Source organism: Miniopterus natalensis, chromosome 2 (assembly GCF_054644295.1).
Source record: "Miniopterus natalensis isolate mMinNat1 chromosome 2, mMinNat1.hap1, whole genome shotgun sequence".
NCBI lineage: Eukaryota > Metazoa > Chordata > Mammalia > Chiroptera > Miniopteridae > Miniopterus > Miniopterus natalensis.
This window is the reverse complement of record NC_142082.1, coordinates 85,737,746-85,762,856: the sequence shown is the minus strand read 5'-3', so window position 1 is coordinate 85,762,856 and position 25,111 is coordinate 85,737,746. Positions and strand designations below refer to the sequence as shown.

The 25,111-nt window shown below is 36.3% G+C and overlaps 1 pseudogene; it reads right to left on the bottom strand.

The window, feature by feature from the left end:
* Nucleotides 1–21,334: 21,334 nt before the first annotated feature.
* Nucleotides 21,335–23,183, bottom strand: LOC107525179 (ATP-binding cassette sub-family F member 2 pseudogene; annotated as a pseudogene).
* Between the last annotated feature and the right edge of the window lie 1,928 nt (nucleotides 23,184–25,111).

Genomic DNA, 25,111 nt, shown 5'->3' with positions numbered 1-25,111 from the left:
ATAATGTTTTACTTGCACAAAATTAACTTAAGGATAGCTGAACTTCTTTTTTATTTTAACAGTTTTTCCCTGAAGCTTTTATTTAATGCACAGCTACTTAAGAAATTTGAAAATTTCCAGCAAACTTAATTATTTCTGGTAATCCTTTTTTTTAAGGTGTGGTAGTCTGAATAATGGACACGACAAAAACTTTGTGTCTTAATCCCCAAGACCTATAAATATGTTACATTGAAGACAAAGGCATCTTTCTAGACATGATTTAATTAAGGATTTTGAAATGAGTCATTGTTCTGGATTATCTGAGTGGGTCCAGTATAATCCTAAGGGTTTTATATAAGATATAAAAGAAGAGACTGTTAAAATGGCAAAAAGGAATATCTTCATTAACACAGTAGTTCTCATTTTTCCTCCAGGAGATATTTGTTAATGTTTGGGAATGTTTTTGATTGTCAAGACTTGATGGAGAGGGGCAGTGCTAGTGGCATCTAGTGGATAAAGGCCAGGAATGTAGATATTCTACAATGCATGGGACAGCCCTTCACAACCAAAATTTAACTGGGCCAAAACACTGCTTAATATGATCTCAAGATATAGCCACATTGTAATATAATAAAAGCAAAGATATATATGCCTGATGACCAATGTAATAGTATTCTTATTAAAAATTATTCAGATATCCAAAATATTCATTAATTAATTTTACATAATAATGTCATTTTTAATGTTAACTAAAGACCTTAAAATTATATGTAAACTGATGCACTATGGAACACAATTTTTATTGATATAAAAATTATCAGCATTATAACCCTGCTTAGTTGAACACATAATTTTATATTTTTTATAACCTAAAACTGTATGTGGAAAAATGTTGTCTTGCCAGTTTAAGAGTGTGAGGAATCAGATTAACTAGTTTATTCATGCCTGGCCAGTGTGACTCAGTGGTTAAGTGTTGAGCATTGACCCACTCACCAAGAGTTTGCACCTACTCGATTCCTGGTCAAGGCACATCCTCCTGTTTCAAGCTCAGTTCCCAGTAGGGGATGTGCAGCTGATTAATCTTGTACTCTGACATGGATGTTTCTATCTCTTTCTCCTCCCTTCCTCTCTCTCTTTAAAAAATCAATAAAAAAATATAAAAATAGTCTATTCATGAGAAAACAAATGGATCTCTTTTGTGACATGTTTTATAGTCTACATACATAAAGTTAGGGAGAAGGCATATAGTTGCTTTTAAACTAAAGTGATCAAACAAGTCTAATATATCCAAGGATTCACTTTGACCACATGAACTGGGTTTTTAATCAAAACTCTTCTGAGCTAGCAGTTTCTGAGCTAGCTAGTGGTTTCTTTGTGGGTTTGGAGCATGGGTAGGAGCACACTCAAAGTGTCAGAAGTTTAGTTAATTTTCTAGGAATTCTGGCAATATGAAATTTATGTAATGGCTTATTTTCATCTATAAAACAACAGAACTCCTTTATGATGCTTTATAATCTATTTTATTAATACATGCCAAGTGTAGTTAAATATTTTCAACTCACATAAGAAGAAATGGTTTTCCCACTTGTAAATACCTGGACAAATGAATAGAATAGAAACTTTCAGTTCTACATCTGCCAGAGGTAAAAAATAAACTGAGAATCACTAATGGTGAATGACCCAGTTCTCAAAGAGTTGTTCAACTTTCCAGTGGGCACATTTTAAAACTGATTGGAGCTCACAAATAATCTGACAAACAAAAATACTAACAAATCAGATTTTCTTTTTACCTCATCTCCATTATTCATTTGAACATCTTGGTGGATGGCCTCCTTAAAATGTTTAAATATTATCTTTGAAATGTTAAAATATGACTTTCCTACAAATAGAATAAGCACATATTAAAGATTAATTATTGATGAAGGTACCACCAGAGTGGCAAAGCTGATTCAAAATGCATTTGAGGTAAGAAGCATTTAAAGGCAATGAAGAAAAAAAAGATTGTTAGGTTAGATTTAAAACTGGTTTATGCCCAATAGTGCCATAAAAGTATAAACTTTGGGGTTATGTTTTTTTCTGCACAGAAATAATTTAATTTCTGATAGTTACTGTGTAACTTCATAGAGTGTGGACCCTAACCAAGAGTAAATAGTATGACAAATAAAGATACACTCCCCTGGAGGATTAAATAATCCCTGCATGGGCCTACCAGACAATGACTCTGTATGACATTGAATCAGGACAAGCAGCCATTCTTCTCCTTATTCTAAGTTTTTTAAAATTAAATTTATTGGGGTAATATTTGTTAATAACATAATTTTCAGATGTACAACATTTTAATTTGACATCTATTTTCTATTGCATGTTTCTCACCCATAGTTTAGTTTTCTTCTGTCACCATATATTTGACCTCCTTTTCCCACTTTGCCCTGCCCCCATTGCCCTTTTCCTCTTGTTATTGCTATTCTGTTATCTCTATGAGTCTGTTTTTCTTCTTCAGTTTTTCTTACTTTTATTTTATGTTGCACCTATGAGTGAAATCTTATGGTTTTTCTTTTTTTCTGTCTGACATTTCAATTAGCATGTTATTCTCAAGATCCATTCATATTATTGCAAATGGCACTATTTCATATTTTTTTATGGGCAAGTAGTATTCCATTGTGTATATGCACCATATCTTCTTTATCCAATCATCGTCAATGGACACATGTTTCTATGTCTTGGCTATTGTAAGTAATGTACCAATGAGCTTAAGGGTAATTCATATTTATTAGTAAGTGTTTTCATACTTGGGGGGGGGTAAACACTCAGAAGAGGAGTTGCTGGATCATATGGTAGTTCTGTTCTTTTTTTTTTTTGAGGAAATTCCATACATTTTTTCCATAGTGGCTGTACCAATTTACATTTCCACCAGCAGAGTATGAGGGACTCCTTTCCTCCACCATCATCTCCAACACTGTTATTTCTTCTCTTTTTGATAATAGCCATTCTAACATGTGTAAAGTAATATCTTATTGTGGTTTTTATTTGCATTTCCCTAATAACGAGTGATGTTGAACATCTTTTCATATCTTTGTTGGCCATCTGTATGCCTCCTTGGAAAAGTGTTTATTTGGGCCCTTTGCCCATTTTTAACTGGATTATTTGTTTTTGTTGAGTTGTATGACTTTTTATATGTTTTTTGGATATTAACCCCATATCAAAAGTATCATTTGCAAATATCTTCTCCCATTTGGTTGGTTGCTTTTTTGTTTTGTTGATTGTTTCTTTTGCTGTGCAGAAGTTTTTTAGTTTGATGTAGTCCCATTCATTTATTTTTGCTTTTGCTTCCCTTATCTTTGGGGTCATGTTCGCAAAAACACCTCTGCGACCCATATTCATAAGTTTAGTGCCTATATTTCCTTCTATATACTTTATTGTTTCAGATCTTAAATTCATTTCTTTAATCCATTTTGAGTTAATTTTTATGTATGAAACAGCAGTCTAGTTTCATTTTTTTTTTTGCATACGGTTGTCCAGTTTTTCCAGCACCATTTCTTAAAGAGACTTTTTTTTCTCCATTTTATATTCTGGGCTCCTTTGTTGAAAATTAGTTGCCCATATATACATGTGGATTTATTTTGGGGCTCTCAATTCTGTTCCATTGGTCTTTGTCTTGTTTTTTAGTCAATACCATACTGTTTTGATTACTATAGCCTTGTAATTTGAGGTCAGAGAGTGTGATACTCTCAGCTTGGTTCCTTTTTCTCAGGATTGTTCTGTCTGTTTGGAGTCTTATGGGGTTCTGTACAAATTTCAGGATTTTTATTGTTGTTGTTCTACGTCTGTGAAAAATGCCATTGGGATTTTGTAGAGATTGCATCGAATCCATGGGTTGCTTTATGTAGTATGAGCACTTTAACAATGTTAATTATTCCAATTCATGATCATGGAATATTTTTCCATTTCTTTTATCTTCTTCATTTTCTTTCAACAATGTCTTATAATTCTCAGTATACAGGCCCATTTAAAAAAAAAAAATTAATACAAGATGTTCTTGTACTTGGCCCCAGGGGACGGGCAAAGAAATGTAGATTTCCAAACTCAGGAGAGGAAGGTCTTTTTCATTTATTTAACAAAAATATTTGTTATTTATTATGTACCAGGCACTGCACTAAGCCCTGGGGTATAGCAGTGAACAAAATGTACAAAAATTTCCGAAGGTTATTCTATTCTTGTAGGGGGAGGTAGATTATAAGCAAGATATGGTTACATATGAGATGGAAATAGGGCTATTGCAGATGTGGTTTAGTGGGTTAAATGATGGAAAGTGCTAAGGAGAAGAATAAAAAAGGAAGGGGGGAATGTTAGCATTTGTAGAAAAGGTTACCAAGAAAAGTTCTACAGGAGGTGAGGAAGGATGGTGTCAAAGTGAGACTGGGGGGAAAAAGAAGTTTGCTAAGTTCTGGAAATTTAGGAGAAAAGATTATGAAGAGGGAAACTCCTAATAGTTAGGTGAGGGATTAAATACCATTTGAGAACTTTGCATGTATTACCCTCATTGCAACCATCATGTGGTTACAAACAATGCAATAACCATACATAATAACTACTGGATGTTTCTAAAGAGGTCTGGTAAGGTTTGGGCTTTATTGTGGCTGATAGATTAGGTGCTCACATTAATAATGTGAATTTTCAATCATAAATTGTATTTGGTTAATTTTAAATAAGGACATTTCAGTGATAATATAATCAATATATTGTTTTAGGAATCACTTAAATGTTATAATGGCATGGGTGCTATTCCACCTTCTGCCTTAGGCTCTTTTGAGAGAGAAAAAAAGAGATTTTAGAAAATGTACCTTAAACTACACTATGCCTTAGTCTTTGCCTCTCTCATATAAGACTGTCTGGAATTAAAGCGCACCTGTCATTGATTTTGGTCAAAAAAGAAAACACCGTCTTTTTTTCCTAATTTAATTTTATTTCTACACAAGTAAAGTACCACTTATAATATTGCATATGTCATACAGAGAAGAGTGGAAATATTAATTGTCAGGGCTTCAGTCCAATTTGGGTGTCTCTGAGAAATGTCATTGACAGGCAGCATGTAAGTCTGCTGCTGATGGTGAGTCAGCAGAACAAAAAGGGCTTAAATAGAAACAACCCAACCATATGACAGAAGATCCTCAGGGGTGATTGCCAAAGTGAGCTGGGTGGTGCAGCAATTAGCTTAATAATGTGAAGAGGATATCTCAGGATAGTATATATTATCTTAGAGATATTAAGGGAACAAAGTAGTCAAAACAGACCCTTTACATCTTTCAGTATTTTTCAGAAATATCAGGTCACAGCCTCTGCAATGTTATAGCAGTAATGGATGTGAATTAGCAATCCAAGAGGAATTTCAATTTCAATTAAAATTCCTGTTTGACTAAGACCTCTTCTCTCTCTTTTAAAAATCAAGTTGACAAGTTATTTGTGCACTTACAAGATTGAAACTTCCTTGCAGGCACCTCAGGAACACCTAGCATATCATAGGTATGCCAAAGTTTTCTGAATTGAGTAACAGCACTGCAACTAAATCTAATGACACTCATAGACACTGACCATGGTAATAAGTGCTACTGAGAGCCATATACACAATGCCAGACACTGTAAAAGGTACTCTGTAGGGCACTCTTTCTTAAGCCTCTCAGTAACTTTCAGACTAAACCTTGAAGGTAAATCTGTGGCCAGAAACTTAAGTAGTTTGTCCAAAGCTATGTGGCAGTTATAAATTTTCAACCTTGGGCTTAAATTCTCTTTCTACCATGCTACTTACTCTGCTCTCAGATAATTTTGGCTTTTTTTTTTTTTTCTTTTCATAAGAGCCAAAACAAGCAAAAGAAAAAAATTTTTGAAAAGCTCTTTGTGTATCCCAATTTTATGTTAAAGCACCAATGAGGTCACACATGGAAAGAACCTTTAGCACGAACTGACAAATGAGGTCTTTTACATTTATAGCTGTGTCCCACTTAGAATCACTTTTTATCTTAAACAAAAGAAAATAATCTCATGAAGTGATAATTTTAACCAACTTGCATCTGAATGAGGACCTCCAGCCCTCCACTTGCATATTCTATTACATAACTCTTCCCTTCCCAGGCTACCTAGTGCTGAACAGATTTATACCTGGACTGGTAGTTCCATATACCAGTAATAATGTTAGGCTGTTCTTTCCCATTTCAAATACCTTCTCTTTTTGTGAATATTAGTTATACAAATGGGTTTCAATAAATATTGCAATACATATTCATTAAAATTGAAAATCAAAATAAACCTCAGGCTCTTTTGGCCTGTGAGAAAAATTTGTGTATTCTAGTGATTTTCTCTTAATATGGGTACAAATTTCAGTAATTTCTAAATTGAGGTAGAGGTATCAAACATTTTATTTCTCATTTTTTTCTCTTCATAATTCCAGTATGCTACAAAGGTTACTGGAATGGTTTTCACCACTCAATATAAATGGTATAGTTTGATACAGGTGTTTTTTGCTAAATGGCCTTTACTGCCCTAAAACCACTTTACTAAGGCTCCAAAGTGAAGCTTTTTTTTTTTCAGCAACCACTTTAAAATGCATCATTTGATATCAGTGGTTAGGGACAGGGTAAGTTCCCCACAGATATAACTGAAACAGCTTTTTTGAAGGTACATGAGAGGTCCCCTCTCAGAATACTTTTATGTAGGTAGAATCAGAATTGCTACTCCTTGGTTCACGATTGTTTACCAGCCTGGTGTAGATATGTTCAGCAAACAGGATTCCTTTTGAAACAGTGCACCCAAACAGAGTAATTGAGGAACATTTGATGGAGGGACTGACTAACAGGGTGTAAGCAGGATTAAGGAAACCAATGAAGGATGGTGAAGCTTGTCCACAGGAGAAGCAGTGACCATGGCAAGGCCTCTGGGACAAAGGGAAGGGACTGATTACAAAAGCTTGGGAGAGCTATAGCTGTAGGAGAGGTGCAGCTGGGAGGGGCTGTGGCTTTAGTAGAGGAACCAAGATAGAACAGCCTCTGCCAGCTGTGGCCTGGCAGGTAGGGAGCTGACGAAGTAAATACCTGGTCCTATTCTCCTACTGTTCTCCAATCCCTTGCTGCTGCTTCCTGTTGATTGAATCAAGGTAGACCAGGAGCATGAGGGCAGGAAGTCATGGATATGATGCATTCTAGGTGAGCCTCCTGAAACACAGAGCAGGGTAGAACAGAGCTGCAATAGCTCCTATATACCAGGCTAGGGCAAGATTTTTCAACCTTGACTGAAAAATAATGTGGGGGCTGTCTTGCACATTGTGGGAAGTTTAGTAGCCTTGGTCTCTGCCTACTAGATGATAATAGTCCCTTCCCTGCCCCATCCCACAAGTTTTACCAATCAGAAATGTTTCCAGACATTGTCAAGTGTCTCATGGGGAGCAAAATTTCCCCTGAGTGAAATCACTAGATTAGTGAATTAAAAGTGAATTTGTGACCTCAAGGATGATCATTCATTTAAGGAAAATGTGTTGTTTTATTCTGGCTTAACTATTAGAAAACTGTGATGATGACTACTGGAATTACAAAGATGAAAAAACATGATCTTGCTTTTTGAAGTTTACTATTTTTAAAGGAAGGCAGATAACAGGGCAATTACAGATAAAAATTTATAGCATAGTGTTATAATAGAAATTTAAGCAAAATGCTATTAAATCACAATTAAGACAAAAAGGTGTTAACTGTCAATTCTTCAAAAAGATCTTTGATTATGCAAAGTTAAATTTATTAGACAAACTACCACTGTGCAGAGTTTTGGATTGGTATAATAGTTTTGGATTGGTAAATACAGTGAGATGAAGGGATTGAAATGAGCCTTGATGAACAAAGTGTCTTGATATGTAAACTACTTTAGGTGGCTCACAGTTGTATCTCCAAGAACAAATATTTTCAGGAGCAAATAGCTAAGTTATTTTTGTTTGTCTCAGAATTTTTGACATGCACAGCTGAGTCCCAGGATTATTTCACAAAGAGACAGGAAATTAATTTAGCTTCTATCTCAGAGTGGAGAAAATAAACTAGCATTTATTAAACATCAATAATCAACCAGGTATTACTGGATGCTTTAATCCTTACTCTAGCCATGAGGGTTCAGTATTATTATTCCTGCTTTATAGATGAGGACTGTGAGACTCAGTTGTCCAAGGTCACAAAGCAAGTGATAGTGCCAGGAATTTATTTTGCCTGTAGGGATGGAGTGTTGGGGAAGGATTCTAGTAAGGAGAGAATATCCTAGAAGACCTCAAAGATGACTAGGATTTCAACAACTGGGAAAGAACAAAAGGAGTGGGAATGGAAAAGGGGAGAGCATGAATGAAGATCCCAAAAGTGTGAAGGTGCTTGGCATGTTTTAGGGAACTAACTATAGTTTTGTGGGAGATTTACATGAGCAATGAGGTACACACATTAATTAGAATTAGAGTCCCTGAAGGGACACACTCTTCTTCCTCTTTTCATTGCCCTTTATGTAAAACAGGGACTTTTATCAACCCTTCCACCTTCTCAGAAATGTTTTGAGGAAGTAACTTCAACCTGAACTTTCTCCTCAGGGGAATCAGGAATCTGGTTGGTGAGATGGGGTGAAGTTCTCTTCATTTTGTAGGCTGCTGTCTTGACTCTTGCCCTCTCTTACTGAAAATGGTGGCAACACTGTCTCCCTGCTCCTGCAGCCTTGAGTAAGCAATTCCATCCAGAAAAGAAGGCTTGTAGTTCCCTATCTGGTTCTTTATTATTCTATCCCTAGCTTAGAGCAATGCCTTTATCACATTAAATACATACCTTCTATGATAAATATTAATTAATAAATGATTAAGTGACTACATAAAATAAAACATAACCATTTTTGGGGGGTGTTAGATGAAATAATGGTTGTGCACAATTTTCCTGATTCCAAACATACATGCTTTCTTATTCCTTTTTAGACTCTAGAGGATTTGACAAGATTGCTGGGTGTTTGTTTTTATTTTTATTTTTTAATTTAATTTAATTTTTAAATATATCTTTATTGATTTCAGAGAGAGGAAAGGAGAGGGAGAGAGAGAGATAGAAACATCAATGATGAGAGAGTCATTGATCGGTTGCAGCCCGCAACCCAGGCATGTGCCCTGACCTGGAATCGAACCCTGATCGCCTGGATCCTAGGTCGACGCTTAACCACTGAGCCACGCCCTGCCAGGCTTTGTTTCTTTTTGTAAAGCATGTGTTTGTGATATTATTTCATTGCAACTTGAACAGATTTCATTGTTTGTTTGCTCCAGCTGTGGAATTTAGTAAACTGGAAATAATCTAGGTATCAGAAATAATTGCATTTGAAAATTATCCTGAGTCTTCTCCTATCTGAGTCATGGAATAAAGGTCTCCTGCCAAACTTGGTCTTCCACTCAGGCTTTTCCAGGTGTCTCTGATCCTCTCTACCCTCTCTCCTTTCCTTCCCCTTTCGTGTAACAGACAGGCAAAGACATGCCCAGGCATTCTGCCTCTTCCCTCCCTCCCTCCCTCCCTCCCTCCCTCTTTCTCCCTCCCTGCCTCCCTCCCTGCCTCCCTCCCTGCCTCCCTCCCTGCCTCCCTCCCTCCCTCTTTCTCCCTCCCTGCCTCCCTCCCTGCCTCCCTCCCTGCCTCCCTCCCTCTCCCCCTCTCTCTCTCTATCATCTCTATCTCTATCTCTATCTCTATCTCTATCTCTATCTCTATCTCTATCTCTATCTCTATCTCTATCTCTATCTCTATCTCTATCTCTATTCTATCTCTATCTCTATCTCTATCTATCTATCTCTATCTATCATCTCTATCTCTATCTCTATCTATCTCTATCTCTATCATCTCTATCTCTATCTCTATCTCTATCTCTATCTCTATCTCTATCTCTCTCTATCTCTATCTATCTCTATATCTATCTCTATCTCTATCATCATCTCTATCTCTATCTCTATCTATCTCTATCTATCTCTATCTCTATCATCTCTATCTCCATCTCTATCTCTATCATCTATCTCTATCTCTATCTCTATCTCTATCTATCTCTATCTCTATCATCTCTATCATCTCTATCTCTATCTCATCTCTATCTATCTCTCACACAGACACATACACACACATACACACTTTACTTCTGGGCAGGTCACTGATAGCAACCTCTAGAAGCACCAGCTAGTTCAGTCCCTCTTCGCTGTGAGCTTGGTTGAAGATAAACTTAAGTGGGGGCTAGAAGAGGTTTGTGCTTGAAAGATTATTGTTTTCCCATGCCTGAGCCTAGTGTGTTCAAGGCTACACTCTACCTTCCTGTCCAATTGTGCATCTTCAATCTTTTCTTAGATCCATTTGGTTTTCCTTGTCTGGTTGAATAATAGATCTGAATGCTTATAAAACAACTACAGCTGTTCATATTCAAAGTAATTAGTTTGTTACAAGCATAAGTAAAAAATTGATCAGATAATTGGTTGACAGCATGTTTACCCAAAGGTGATTTAGTCTGTTTTGCCTATACTCTCAAGGACTAGTCCTTTAAATATAAACCCCTTTAGAAGGTTTAAGACACCAGTATGATTTTTCACTAAAGCTCCACATAAATTATGTCCCATCTGTGTTTACAAAGCAGTAAAAAATGGACTACAGGTAATTAATTGCCTGTTCAACAAATTGGGATGAATTGTTTGAAAATTAGTCTTTATATCAGTCTTTAGAAAGGTAGGCTTAATTTTCTCCCTTCCAAATGTGGGTTCTTCTTATCTCTATGATCTTAATTCAAGTTCTTTATCACTCAAATGTAAATATATGTTATGCCTTTTTTTTTTAATCCTGCATTTAAAAAAGCCATTTTAGATGAATTGAATTTTACAACTGTATAAAAAGTTTGAACAATACTTTGCTTATTTTGTTTACCAGAACCACTGGAAACAGTTAATTGTAAATACACTGGGAGATGAGCCATTTCAATTCAAGTGGATAATCATAGATATTTGGAAAAGATGTTTGCCAAGCTCTGAGAGGAGGATTGCCATTACCAAGTGTCATTAGGAGTTTAGTTTATTCAAATTAGACAGTAAACTTATGTTTTGGACATAAATATTTATACAGAATAAACGTATTTTCATTTGACATTTAAACTATGTCAGTTACAACTATGACTTATTATGGATTATATATTTATTGCCAAGCTAGTTACTCTTATTATTCTCATTTTATAGATGAGAAAACCAAGATGCATACCTTTCATTTTCTTCTTGCTCTTGTTTCTGAAGAGTAAAATTCACAGTTGGGGACTTAATGGGGCCATCTAATGAGTATATCCTCCTCTTGGTAAGAAAGGTTTTTGTTACTTTGTGAAATTTATGAAGGCTACTAAACCAGAACTTCTAGAGTTGAATAGAGCTTAGCAAGTTAATGGCTTCTTGTGACATATTTATGAATTTGAAATATATAACCTATGTACAACATGATTAGAAACTATAGTCTTTATTCTATTTTGGGAGGGTTAGTATATCTTAAATGAAAAATTCTCCACTGCAGAGTGGAACACTCTATACTGTAGGTATAAATGTGGGTAGAATTGTACTTGCTTACTGTATTGAGTTTCATAGATTTTTGATGTAAGAGTATTTATAAAATCTGACTTTAGATTAAAAAGTTTTAATCATTTTATCCCCCCCCCTTTTTTTTTTTTTTTGGAAATGTGATGCATGAAAAGTTACAAAATACACAGAAAAAAACTAACTAGGATTTCTACTACATCTCACAATTCCCTGTTCCCCTTCCTAGAGTTAACTACTATGTACTATATATTCTTCCACAAAATTTTCTGCTTGTACAAGTATATTTCTATGTCTTTTTTAACACAATTAGCATGATACATAAACTGCTCCTCACCTTGACTTTTTTGCTTAACAACATATTTGGTAGATTGTTCCATATCAATTCATAAATTCTTTTTCATTTCAATTCATAAATTCTCTTTCATCTCTTTTTAAATAGCTGCAAAATATTCTATTATATGAGCAAACCATAATTTGTCTAACATGTCTCAAAGTGAACAATCACCCTAGATAAATAAACAAAAGAAAAACCCTTTTATTTTTTTCGTCTCTCTTCCTTTTATTTTTCACTTGTTGGGGTTTGGCTTGTTCTGACACTTATATCACTTTTTTGCTCCACTATGCCTTAGTAAACAATCTATATGATGTGTTTACTTCCCCATATCCTCACAATCTCAAATTCTATTTGCAATTTACTTTGAGAATAAATAAAGGAGTTAGGATCTTTGTCATAATCTGCTGAAAACCAAGCTGAGGTTCAGTCGTTTGGGAGTCTTGAACCACTGTGTCATTGAAGTCATCTTTACCCTGTTAATCCTGCCTAGGAGGAATTCGGTATCTTCCCATGACAATCTCTGCCTGGATAAGTGATCTAATCCACACAAGTTTTAACAAAATTGCTTATAGGTTCTTCTGATGAGCTTTGTTGGATTCAGCATATAAATATCCGTATAAATGATATAAATGATATAAATATCTATATTATGAAAATGTACTGTAACTTATTCTTCAAATCAGCAAAAACACATTAAATATCTGTAATATGTCAGGTGTGCAGATACAAATATAAATAGGGCGCGGTTTTGCCTCACATCAAGGTTTCAGAAATAGGTATAAAAAGAGATAGTTTCTACTTTTTCAAAGGTGAAGGCTTGACTTTGTCTTATGGGTTTTACTGTTGTTAAAAGCCTACATACACCAAAAAAAAACTACAAAAAAACCCCAAACAAACAAACAAACAAACAAAAAACCTGGCTGAATTAAACCAAGGTAATTGGGATCCAGTTGGATTAATTTAATATCCTCAATGATTATAATTCCCTAGTTCACACCTATTATATGGGGAATTACCTTGAAGGAATGGTAGCTTTGAAGTATACAGTGAGGCACTCTGTCTCAGAAGTCAAAGAACAGAAAGACTCACAGACCAAATTACAACATACAAGAAGCAAGGGTAAAGAGATGGGGTAAATTAACATTCTTGAATTAGGGTACAAGCAGATGGAAAGACTGTAACATGTGAGTCCTGGGGTTCACAAGTCTCACATACCCTTTCCCTCTTACTCTGTCATTTTAGTTCTTCTTGCTAAAGGTATGGTTATGAGGACCAGAGTTGAGGTTTGAGGTAGGGGTTCACAGACACAAGGGACCCTGGGGGAATGATATACAGTTTTTCTACTGGAGACACTGAGAGCCAAGACCACCTGAACATAGCTGCAGTTTATCAATTAGCCTGCTAAATAGCTATGGGTCATACATTCATTTCTTGGGCCAGAATGAGACCATACTGGATATTGTCAATGGGTGATTGAATTTGAGTGTGACATAGTTGTTATCCCAGAGGTGGCATCATTTGGACTTTCCATTCCTTTCTATCTCTAAACAACACTCTTGTTTGTTACATCATGATTTTAATTTATTCTAACTTACTGTCTGTATTTAACATATCACATGAATTCTACCTATGTCTCACAAGATTTTTGCTTACTCTAAATTTACACATAACATATCCTATGAGTTTTGCCTATTTCTTATAATTTATATGAATTACCTTTAACATTTCTTATGAGTTTAGTCATCCTGTTTGTTTTCTTGTCTTCTATATCACAAATGAATCTTCTCAAACAAGATAGGAAATGGCCTTCTTCTTAAATTCCAATCCAGTGTTCCACATGGTATATAGATTCAATTTTAAAAGTTCCAAATTGAACTCATCTTTCACTATAAAAACTTCCTTGGCTATTCTATAATGATTAATGGCATGAATTTCTAACCCAATCTTAAAATTTTCTTTACTGTATTCCTTTCTATACCCAAATAATAGAACACTTTTGCTTTGACTAAAAAATACCTCTTATGTCTTCTGTCTTCTCACCATTTTAACTGTTCCAAAAATCTTCTGCTTTATGCTAGCCTTATTTTTCTGTAATAAGTTGATTCCTGACTTCTTATACAGCATCCTCCCATCTCAATTTTCATCCAGGATTTCTTGCTATTTTCCCTAAATACCATGGATATTTATACAGCGGGCATTAGAATAATAAAACACTTTTAATTGTGAAATAATTATAGATACAGGAAGTTGTATAAATGATATAGAGAGGTCCTGTGTACCCTTCCTTCAGTTTCCCCCACGTACATATTCCTCTTATATTTGGACTATCTCTCCCTCTCTTAATTACCTGGAATATTCTCATTGTATTTTATTTTCTGTTGAATGTATTGTGGTGACATTGGTTAACAAAACCACACAACTTTCAAGTGTACAACTCAACAAAACATCATCTGCACACTGCATCATATGCCCGTTGCCCAAAGCAAAGTCTCTTTTCACCTCCATTTATCCTCTTTGACCACCTCCACCTCTCTCTACAAACCCCCTTTTCCTCTGGCTGTCATCATAGTGTTGTCACACACTGTGTGTCACATAATATATTTCATATATATGTTTGCTTAGTCTCTACTTTTTCCATGTAGCCCCCCAACAATCTTCCCCTCTGACAGTTGTCATTCTGTCCTTTGTATCTATGCTTCTGTTTCTATTTTGTTTGTTAAATTATTTTGTTCATAAGATTCCACATATAAATGAGATCATATGGTACTTGTCTTTCTCTGACTGGCTTATTTCACTTAGCATAATACCCTGCAGGTCCACCCATGCTGTCACAAAGCGTATGATTTTCTTTTTTATGGCTGAGTAGTGTTCCATTCTGTGAAAGTACCATGGCGTTTTTATCCACTCATCTGATGGGCTGTTTCCTAATCTTGACTATTGTAAATAATGCTCCAATGAACATAGGGGTGCATATATTCTTTCTAATTAGGGTCTCAGGATTCTTAGAATATATTCCCAGAAGTGACATTGCTGGGTTATAAGGCAGTTCCATTTTTAATTTTCTGATGAAACTTCATACTGTTTTCCACAGGTGCACCAGTCTGCATTCCCACCAGCAGTACAAGAGGGTTGCCTTTTCTCCACAATCTAGCCATCACTTGGTGTTTGTTGATTTACTGATGGTAGCCATTCTGGCAGGTGTGAGATGATATCTCATTGTGGTTTTAATTTGCATCTCTCTGATGATTAGTGCTGTGGACCATTTTTTCATGTTTCTTGGCCATCTGTATATCCTCTTTGGAGAACTGTATATTCAGATCCTTTGCCCATTTTTTAATTAGATTGTTAGTTTTCTTTATGTTGATTGTTTAAGTTCTTTATATATTTTAGATATTAACCCCTTACGAAATGTATCATTGGTGAATATGTTCTCCCATTCAGTGGGTTAATTTTTTATTTTGTTAATTTTTTTTGTTGTTGTTGTCCAAAAGCTTTTTAGTTTGGTTAGTCCCATTGGTTAATATTTTCCTTTGTTCCCTTTGCCTGATGAGATATATGAAAAAATATTACTAAGAGAAATGTGCAAGATTTTCCTGCTTTTGTTTTCTTCTAGGATTTTTACAGTTTCACCACCCACATTTAAGTATTTAATCTATTTTAAGATTATTATTTTGTATGTTGTAAGTTGGTGGTCTAGTTTCTTTTTTTTTTTCTTGTATCTGTCCAATTTTTGCAACTCCATTTATTGAAGAGACTATCTTTAAACCCATTGTATGTTCTTGCCTCTTTTGTCATAAAGACCTGAATTTATTTTGGGGTGTTTATTCTGTTACATGGATCTATATACCTGTTCTTATGCCAATATCATGCTGTTTTGATTACTATGGTTTGTAGTATAATTTGATATCAGGTATTGTGATCCTTCCAACTTTGTTCTTTTTTTCTGAAGATTACTGAGGCTATTGAGGTCTTCTGTAGTTTTGTATAAATTTTTGGAATATTTGTCCTAGATCTGCAAGATGTGTCATTGGTATTTTAATAAGAATCACATTGAATCTATAGACTGCTTTGGGTATTAGGGTCATTTTCATGATGTTATTGTTTTCCTATCTATAAACATGGTATATGCTTTCACTTATTTGTATCTTTCTCAATTTCTTTATTCAGTGTACTTTAATTTTTTTTTTTAAACATATCTTTATTGATTTCAGAGAGAGGAAAAGATGGGGAGGGAGAGAGAGAAACATCAATGATGAGAGAGTCATTGATTGGCTTCCTAGGCTGCAACGGGGGCATGTTCCTTGACTGGGAATAGAAACCCAATCTCCTGGATCCTAGGTCGATGCTCAACCACTGAGCCATGCCCTGCCGGGCAATGTACTTTAATTTTTGAGTACAGTTCTTTTACCTCCTTGGTTAAATTTATTCCTAGGAGTCTTTAGGGTTTTCTGTATACTGTGTCATATCATATTCAAATAATGACAATTTTACTTCCTCCTTTCCAATTTGGATGATTTTTATTTCTTCTTCTTGTGTGATTACTGTGGGTAGGACTTCCAGTACTATGTTGAGTAAGAGTGGTAAAAGTGGACATCCCTGTCTTGTTCCTGATATTAAGAAAAACACTTTTAGTTTTTTACCTTTGAGTATGATGCTGGCTGTGGGATTGTCATATATGTCCTTTATTATGTTGAGGTATGATCCCTCTATTTCCACTTTGCTGAGAGTTTTTATCATAAATGGATGGTGGATTTGATCAGATGCTTTTTCTGAATCTATTGATATGATTGTGTGATTTTAATCATCCATTGTGTTTATGTGATGTATCACATTTATTGATTTGTGGGTATTATACCAACCTTCATCCCAGGATAAATCCCACTTGATCATGGTATATGATCTTTTGAATATATTGCTGGATCTGGTTTGCTAATATTTTGTTGAAGATTAGCATCTATGTTCATCAGAGTTATTGGCCTATAATTTTCTTTTTACCTGTATCTGGTTTTGGACTTACAATAATGCAGACCTCATTAAATGAACTTGGAAGTCATCCCTCATCTTGAATTTTTTGGAATAGTTTTAAAAGGATATGTGTTAGTTTTTCTTTAAATAGTTTTTAAAATCCATCTGTGAAGGCTTCCACTCCAAGACTTTTGTTGGCTTAGACTTTTTTGATAATTACTTTGATTTTTATTAGTTGTAGTTGGTCTATTTAGATTTTCTGATTCATTCTGATTCAGTTTTGGAAGATTGTATGTTTGTAGGATTTATTTATTTATTACAAATTGTCCAGTTTGTTGGCATATAGTTTTTCATAATATTTTCTTACAATCTCGTGTATTTCTGTGGTGTCAGTTGATACTTCTTTCATTTCTGATTTTATTTATTTGAGTCTCTTCTCTTATTTTCTTGATGAGTCAGATTAAAGGTTTGTCAATCTTATTTATCTATTCAAAGAGGCAGCTCTTGGTTTCATTGATCTTTTGTTTTGTTACTTTTTCATCTTTATGTCATTTATTTCTGCTCTAATCTTTATTGTTTCCTTTCATCCAGTTTCTCTGGGCTTTGTTTGTTGTTTTTTTCCTAGGTTTTTTAGGTGTAGGGTTAGATTGTTTATTTGAGAGTTTTCTTCCTTCTTGAGGTAGGCCTATAACACTATGAATTTCTGTCTTAGTGCTGCTTTCGGGTGTTCCATATATTTTGTGTGTTTATTTTCATTGGTCTCCAGGTAACTTTTGATTTTTTTTTTTTTTAAATATATATCTTTATTGATTTCAGAGAGAGGAAGAGAGAGGGAGAACGAGAGAGAGAAACATCAATAATGAGAGAGTCATTGATCGGCTGCCTCCTGCACACACCCTACTGAGGATCAAACCTGCAACCCAGGCATGTGCCCTATCGGGGAATCCAACTTCAATCTCCTGAATCATAGGCTATGGTCAACCTCTGAGCCACACTGACAGGGTTTTCTTTCTTTTTTTTCCCAAAATTATTATTATGATGATTTTTAAAATATATCTTTATTGATTTCAGAGAGAGGAAGGGAGAGGGAGAGACAGAGATAGAAACATCAATGATGAGAGAGTCATTGATTGAGCCTGCAGCCCTGGCATGTGCCCTGACCGGGAATTGAACCCCGATTGCCTGGATCCTAGGTCGATGCTCAACCGCTAAGCCATGGCCGGCCGGGCTTTATTTCTTTCTTGATGTAATTGTTAACCTATTCATTGTTTAATAACTTTTTTTTTAGTCTCCGTGTGTTTTAATATTTTTGAGTTTTTTTTAGTTGTAATTGTTTTCTTGTTTCATACCATTGTGGTCAGAGGAGATGTTTGATATGATTTCATTTTTGTTGAATTTATTAAGACTTATCTTGTGTCTTAGCATGTGGTCTGTTTTAGAGAATATTCCATGTGCACTTGAAAAAAATATATATTCTGCCACTTTGAGATGAAATGTACCATAAATATCAATCAATTACTTCTGATGGTGCAATGTGTCATTTAAGATCACTGTTGCCTTCTTGATTTTTTGTCTGGAAGATCTACCCATTGATGTCAGCAGAGTGTTAAAATCCTTAACTTTGACTGTATTGCTGTGAATCTCTCCCTTAATGTTCACCAAGATTTTCTTTATATGTTTCAGTGCTCTTATGTTGGGTGCATATATGTTTATAAGGGATACATTGTCTTGTTGGCTTTATCTCTTTAGTATTATATAATCTCCTTCTCTTGTTGTGGCTGTGTTTTGAAGTTTATATTGTTTAAGTATTGCTACCCCAGCACCTTTTTCTTTTCCTCTTGCATTGACTATTTTATTCCATTATGTTACCTTAAGTCACATGTGTCTTTTGTTCTGAAGTGGGTCTCTTGTAAATAACATATATATGGTTCATTTTTTCTTACCTTTTCAGCTACCTTATGTCTTTTGATTGGAACATTTAATCCATTCACATTTAAAGTTATTATTGATAGGTACTTATTTGTTGCCATTTTATTATTTCTACCTGTGTTTTCCTCTTTCTTGATTTCTTTTCTTCTTTCTTCTTAAAAAAGACCCTTTAACCTACCTTGCAATACTTCTTTGGTGCTAATAAACTCCTTTAGCTTTTTGTGTCTGGGAAACTATATCACCTTCAATTTTAAATGACAGCCTTGATGGATAGAATAATCTTGGTTTTAGATTTTTGCTTTTCAATGCTTTGATTATCACATGCTAATCTCTTCTGGTTTGAAATGTTTCTATTGAGAAATCAGCTGACAGCCTTATGGGTGCTCTCTTGTAGATTGTTGTCTTTCTCTTGCTGCTTTTAAGATTCTCTTTGTCTTTAACCTTTGCCCTTTTAATTATGATGTGTCTTGGTGTGGACCCCTTTGACTCCATCTGTGTTTCCTGAACCTGTGAGACTTTTTCCTTCTCCAGGTCTTGAATGTTTTCAGCCATTATTTCCTCAAACAGGTCTTGATCCCTTGCTCACTCTTTTCTCCTTCTGTTACCCCTATGGTGTGAATGCTGTTATGCTTCATGTTGTCTCATAGGTCCCTTAGACTTCCTCATTTATTTATTCATTTTAATCCTCACCAGAGGATATGTTTTTATTGATTTTATAGAGAAATAAAGGAAGAGAGAGAGAGAGAGAGAGAGAGAGAGACATTGTGTGAAAGAGAAACATTTTTTTGTTGCACCCTGTGCATACCCCAACTAGGATTGAATCTGCAATGTGGGTATGTGCAGTGACCAGAAATCAAACTAGTGACCCTTACTTAGGTGCATGGGACAACGTTCCAACCAACTGAGCCACACCACCCAGGGATCCTCATTTTTTAAAATATATTTTTATTGATTTCAGAGAGAGTAACGGAGAGGAAGAGAGAGATAGAAACGTCAATGATGAGAGGGAGTCATCAATCGAGCCAGCAACCCAGGCATGTGCCCTTACTGGGAATCAAATTGTGATCTCCTGGATCATAAGCTGATGCTCAACTGCTGAGCCATGTTCCCTGGGCAAGATCCTCATTTTTAAAAATTCTCTCTCTCTCTCTCTCTCTGTTGCTTTGCTTGGGTGTTGATTGTTTTTTTTTTTTCTAAATTGCTGGCCACACCACCCAGATCTCTTAATGACTCTGTATGCCTTGAGTCACCTTCCCTCTACTAGAGCCTCGGGTAAGTGCCCAAGAACAAGTTCCTATGTGTTGGCCTTTATGGAGGTCACCTGGGATTCTAGCAGGTTCCCTACTCTTCCCTGTGGACAGAGTCCCTGCTAATTTTCACTGCCAGATGCTATGCAGGTTTTTCTTCCTGGCCCTGGTGTTCTGGGTTGGGGATCCTAGCATGGTGTTGAGACCCCATGCTCCCAAGGGGGTACTTTTGCAGCCAAGATATCCCTCTGGTTTCTTAGCTGCTGCACATGGGTACAGGGGCCAGCTCTCTTTACAGCTCCACCCTTCTTACCCATCTCTATGTAGCTTCTTCTATAAATCCTTGAATATAATACTATTGTTCAGCTGTCCTTAAGTTGGTAATTCATGTTGATTGGTCTATTGTTTAACTGTAAATACAGTTTGGTGCAAGGAAGAGGTGAGTGTAGCTTCTGCTTACTTTACAGTCATTTTGAAATGTCTCACCTGGAATATTCTTAATCATTCTTTAAATTCAGCTTCAAAGTCATAAACCTTTTCAGACTTCTCCCCATTAGGGTTCAATTAATCACTTCTTTCTTAATCCTGATTTTTTTAGACATGGCATCATAACCATCTTCTTTGATAATCAAAGACTTCCTCAAAGACAATGACTATTATTCATCTTTCAACCCCTGGGGATAGCTCAAAATATGAAACATATTAAGGTCTGGTAAAAATATGATGAATTTAATTAAATTATATTTCGTTTTAAGAAAATGAGATATAACTATCTAATTCTACAAAATAGATGCATTTAATGGGTTATTTTTTTGCTTCTTTTTTCTTTATTGGATGCTTTGTAGATGTCATGCAGGTCTAAAAATTACACTGTTAAATAATTAGTTAAAAAACTGATCAGGACTAAGACCCTGATCCAAAGCTCTAAACCAGAAATGGAAATGAATGAAGGTGGTAGGCTGAGAGGTATTCCTCCAATATCATCAAAACCCAGAAAAAGAGAATCTTAAGCTCCTTCACAAGCCAACCAGGGTATGGGCCCTTGGGCTAACTCTCAGTTGCTTCTGGTTGCACCACTTGGTGTCAGGAACCAGCAAGGGGCTGGCAGTAACAACCAGCTGAGTCCAGACATGGACAAAAATAATTGGAAGGACAGGAAATAGGCAGATACTGTGAAACTATAGATGGAATCACAGAGTTCAGCTAAGGCAGATGAGGGCAAGGGAGAGGCTGGAGAGCAGTATTGCAGCAATGCAGGAGTTTGGTCCCAGGGGCAGGGCTCTCCTCAGCTAGGTCAGGAGCTCACACATTGTGGTTCAGCCTGGCAAGCTGGGGATCCCCACCCAACAGCTTGGACTTGAGGTGCTCCTTGTAAGCCAGGATGTCTCCAAGCCACTTGGTGACTGTCTGCTTCTCACAGACTGAGGTTTCTTGTACTACCAGCTGAATGAATCCAAAATCATGGTTAACCAAGATCATACCACACTCAAACTCATTGATGGCATCTGTCAGGGCATTGATGGTCTCAATATCCAGGTGGACCTGTCCAGTAAGAGCAAGTGGGGTCTCAGTCAAGTCAGCTTGGTTAGACATAACTTGGCACTTCTGCCCATCAGACAGGATCTGGATTTGGCTCACTTGTTGTTTCCCTGTGATACCTTATTGCCCAATGATCTTCCTCATTTCTTCCTTTTCCCTGATTTCTGGGTAGCACTTCCCCATGTACCCTAAAGATGAGAGGCCTAAGTCCAGCTGCTCTTATAAATGCTGATGTTAACATTCTATCTTGACATTAAAGTGTTTTTGGATCATCTCATCTGTGGGTAGTAGTTCTCCAGTTAACAGCTTCAGAAGAGTTGACTTCCCTGCTCTATGGAACCTTACCATAGCCATTCCTGTGTTAAGATAGATACCAAATTCTAGAATGTTTAGATGAAAGGCCCATCTTTTGTATACTTGAAGCTCACATTCTGCATCATAATGATGGGTAAAGGGATCTTGCCACACTATGGGAAACAAAATGACAGTGTCTTGTCACTCATGACCCTCTCGGTCAATCTTGAAGCCATCATTATCTGTAGCATCGTCTCTTTGCTCTCGACTCGCCTGGCCAGCTTAGCACTGCCATGACCAAACATAACAAAGTAGTTCTTTATGTGCATGATCTGAACTTCCTCCCAGTAAAACTGTTTCATCTGGTTCTCCTTCAGCTCCAGCTGTGTCTTCCTATACTGATCATAATTATCCATATAATACTTCAGTTTCTTGTTGTTCATGTGAATGATGTTGGTACAAACACCATTCAGAAAGTCCTGGGAATGAGAGATGAGAACCAGGATATGTTTAGAAGTCTTTGGTTCCTCTTCCAACAGCACACAAGCATTGAGGTCAAAGTGGTTGGTGGGCTCATCCAGAAGCAGCATAAAGGGTCACATGAAAAAGGCTCTGATGATGACAACCCTCATTCTCCATCCTGCACTGAAGTCTTTTAGTTCCTTGCACTGCAGGGCAAGTGTGAAACATAGTCTGTGCAAGATCTGTGGGACCTTTATCCCTGCCTTGCCGGAATCCAGTTCCTCCAAATGCTTGAGCTCCATGAGCTCCTCATACTCTGCATCCTTGTGAGCCAGCTGCTCAGCCACCCTCTCCAGCATGTCCCACTCTATGTCAACTTCCATCACACTACAAAGGTGTCTTGCCACTAGGGAGCATCTCCTGAGTCAAATGGTAGATGTCAATATGCTCAGGGATGAACACTTCATGTTTTCCAAAAGCAGAGAGCAGCATGGACTTTCCAATTCCATTTAAGCCAATAAGGCCATAATGACAATGGCCTGAGTTTAATTCCAGTTTGGTGTCACTGAGCAGCCCTTGACCTTGAAAGGTGAGGGAAAGGTTGATAATGTGAACATCAATACTGTTGGGGTGAGAAGCAAAGATGCCAGTGACAGCTTAAGCAGCAGCTTTCTTTATCTACCTTCTTGGTCAGCAAATCCATTTCTGTGGTCTCTTAACCATTGACCTCATTTTTCTCCTCTGCCATCTGTGGTTCTGTGACAGTATCTTTGTTTTCTTCATGTCCCTTTCCAAGTTGCTGTTGTGCTTTGGCAGCTCCCTTCTTTTCTGCTGCCTTTTTCTTGGCCATGTCAGAAAGAATAGTGATAAACCACAGGGGAAGGTTACTATTTTTTCAGGGAGCTTGGCCTCAGCACTTGGCCTCTCTTGTAACAGAGCTGCTTCTTTAATGGGCAATGTTTTAATGAAGGATGTTATTAAATATTCATTTCAATATGATTTTCCTAGAGAATTTAAAATATAATTCAGTTTTCAAAACTAATTTACTATTATGTTCATGAAAACATGCACTAGGTAATAATGAGAGAAATATTGAAACAACTATTCAAAAGAAAAATTCCAGTCCAAAATACTGAACCAGTTTTATGTTTTGTCATTATTGTTTCAAATATGTAGTAATAACTCCTGGAATTGGGCATTCTGACTTCATATTCTTTTGACTCATGCTTCAACCTGCGGGAGAAAAGTTGCAGGTGATGTGAATGCATGTAAGTCTCTCCAGGTTATGACTGTGAACGAGAAGCGTACAAGAACATGTTGGCTGACTTCTGCCCCTCTTCAAAGTCTCCTAAGCTTTGTTTCACTTGTGCCTTTAATCAAAACCTTGAATCTCCTGCCTTTCTGGCCACCCAGGCAATCCACTTGAAGGAAGCACCAGGCCACAGTGGCTACAGCTAACTTGCACCCATTGTGAGAACTTTGCTGTGCTAGGGCAGTAGGCATAGCACTTTCTTGCTTGTCCATCTTCATCCAATAGCTCAGCACTGCTCCACAGAGGTTTTGACAGAAGCAGTGAATCCCATCCACCACATTCTCTAAAAATGTTTTTATGAATAGTTTTTAAAAAAGCATTATATTTACATTGTGGTTAAGACTATGATGAGAGAAAAATGAAGAAAAAATTGAAAGCAAGACTATGATACACATAGAGAAAATAGGTAAATTTGGTGTTTTTCATACATATGCCCACTTCCTCAGCTACCATTAGTGAAAGACCCACCACCACCACCACATCAGCCTGCCCATGGCTTGCTTCATCACATATTAGCAACTGTTCATACCTCTGGACTCTGGTAAAGGCACATTATATTTGTTAGACATTCAAACTTGTATCCTGAGCCTCGTAAGTTTCCTTATCAAGATAGTCTTCCTATCCTTTTCTGAGGGAAGTTAAACCTTATCCCAGAGACTGGTTGTCAATAGATGTCATCTCGCAAAGGGCCCCATGCAATTGCATATTAGGCATAGCTGGCAGATTCTGCTGCAGGTAGGTTAAGTGGGAGGTAAGAGGTAGAGTTGTTATTCACTTGAGTGTGGTCCTTATAAACAAACAATACCATGTTCTGAACATTTAACACTGCTTCTTTTTGGCTTTGGTTTCTCATTAAATTAATATATATTAATTAATATATGACATATATTAATTTTTTTATATAATATATAAAAATATATATAATAAATATATAACATATTATATATTTCTATATATAATATGTTAATTTATATTATATATATATATATATATATATATATATATATATATATAGAGAGAGAGAGAGAGAGAGAGAGAGAGAGAGAGAGAGAGTGAAATATTTCTTCAACTGAGAATTAAATCCAGAGAAGTGTCAGACTTCATGTTGTCCTGTTTACCTAGGTAGCCACTGGTGTGGTTTGGAAATGATCACACAAACATTTCTACTTCTGAACACCAAAATTAGTTTTCTCTCTTTTTGTTCTTTGATGTCTCAGAAATGAAAACAAAGACTTTTTATTGGGTAAGTGACAAAGGTAAGAACCAATGGAGTGAGTGATACAACACTTTTATTCTAGGCAAGCTTGATATTGAAAGAGCCTTGGGAGATAACTTTCAAGTGAGCCTTAGAAAGACATCTAAAGGACTGCCTTTCTGTAGTGTCAAATATCGCTGTCCTGAGTAAATCATTCAGAGCAACAGGGCTGCAGGCAAGTGGACATTCTCAGCCGGCACATACTGTTGGCTGTCAC